Source organism: Netta rufina, assembly GCF_964035555.1.
Source record: "Netta rufina genome assembly, chromosome: 18".
Classification (NCBI taxonomy): Eukaryota; Metazoa; Chordata; class Aves; order Anseriformes; family Anatidae; genus Netta; species Netta rufina.
The window spans coordinates 495,588-497,500 of NC_140142.1; positions in this window are offsets into that span (position 1 = coordinate 495,588).

Sequence of the window (1,913 nt, forward strand, 5' to 3'; positions counted from 1 at the left end):
GGCCTCCCTCCCCGCAGCCCGACGACTGTCCCCCGGGAGCTGGAGGGTGGCGACAGGAAGCCTGGCCACCCACCCAGCATGGTCTATTCCTCATCCCCCGCTGTCCGGCGAGCCGCCAGGTGGGTTCCGCTGCTGCTGTTCGTCTGGGGACGGGCTTGGGTGAGGTTTTTTAGGACGATAAGCGACATTACACGATTCCCAATGATTTGGGTTCGTTTTGCTTTGCTTTCCTTTTCCTCGCTTTACTTTTCGTCGCTCTTTCCAGCTTTGCTTTTCCTGCACCTGCTTCGACATGCTTTCCTTAGAGCTGCATCTTTCTTGGGGGGTTTCGGTTTGTATTGCCGGCACCGATTTCCTTTTCTTTGCTCTGCTTTGCCGTTCCTACTCCGCTTTGCTTTTTTGCTCTTTTGATGCGTTTACACACACAGGAACGCTGGGTCACCTACTTCGGCCTCCCCACAGCCCGCCAACCGTCCCTTCGCAGCTGGCAAGTGGGGGTGCGGGGGTCGGCCACCCAGCCAAGTCTATTCCAGGACCCCTGCTGACTGGGGAGCCGCCACCTGAGCTCAACTGCCGTTTGCCTGAGGAGGCGGGGGGGGGGGGGAGGGGGGGGGATGAGGGGGAGCTGAGGACTAGGGCGGTGGGGGAGGTTTTGAAAGACGGTAAGGAATGACACGATTCCTGAAGCTACAGCGGAAAACAGGCAGCAGAACTAACTAATAATAAACATAAAGATAAGAGTAGTTATTTTCCAAAGCGGCTAAAGCAAAGCGGCCAGGCAGTCAGCCGCACTGAGCGGCACAGGTGGCGAGCCTCTGGCGGCCGAGCAAGAGCCTCTGACGTCAGAGCGAGCGGCGGCCCGAAGCAGCCGGGGTCCGGGGCCGCCTTCCCGACCTCGCCTTCCCGACCGGCGCCGGCGCCCCGCCCCGCCCCGTCCACTGCAAAGGCTGCAAAGGGCGGAGGAGAGGGAGGGAGAAGTGGGGAGGGGGCGGAGGTGGCCATTGAAGTGCGTAGACGGCCGCTGTCAGATGCAGGCCGCCACGTCTACCCGTCCCTCCCACCCTCCGGGCCCCGTGGAGCCACCAGGTCTACTTCTCCCTCCTCCTCCCCGCTCTCTCCCCCGCCCCCTCCCGCCCCGTGGAGCCACCAGGTCTACTTCTCCCTCCTCCTCCCCGCTCTCTCCCCCCGCCCCCTCCCGCCCCGTGGAGCCACCAGGTCTACTTCTCCCTCCTCCTGCCCGCTCTCTCCCCCCGCCCCCTCCCGCCCCGTGGAGCCACCAGGTCTACTTCTCCCTCCCCGCTCTCTCCACCCGCCCCCTCCCGCCCCGTGGAGCCACCAGGTCTACTTCTCCCTCCTGCCCGCTCTCTCCCCCCGCCCCCTCCAGCCTCGTGGAGCCACCAGGTCTACTTCTCCCTCCCCGCGCTCTCCCCCCCGCCCCCTCCCGCCCCGTGGAGCCACCAGGTCTACTTCTCCCTCCTCCTGCCCGCTCTCCCCCTGCCCCCTCCCGCCCCGTGGAGCCACCAGGTCTACTTCTCCCTCCTCCTCCCCGCTCTCTCCCCCCGCCCCCTCCCGCCTCGTGGAGCCGTCAGGTCTACCCCGCCGTCACGGCCATTGCTCTAGCCATCACGGCCACCGCTCGAGAGCGGCCCGGCTGCCTCGTCTACACGGCCACACGCACGCGTGCACAGACGCGCGCGTGCCCGCACGCTTCCCTCCGGCGGCCCGCCAGGTCTATCCACACGCCTCTCGCGTGCAGGGGAACGGGTGGGAGGCGCCATTCGTTCGAATCGTTCACGCTTTTAAAAAGAAAAAGGGGAAAAAAAAAAAAAAAAACACCAGCAGCAGCAGCAGCAGCAGCAGCAGCAACAAGAAAGCACGGGTCCCGCTTGTCGGCAGGGAGACGAGAGGTCGTA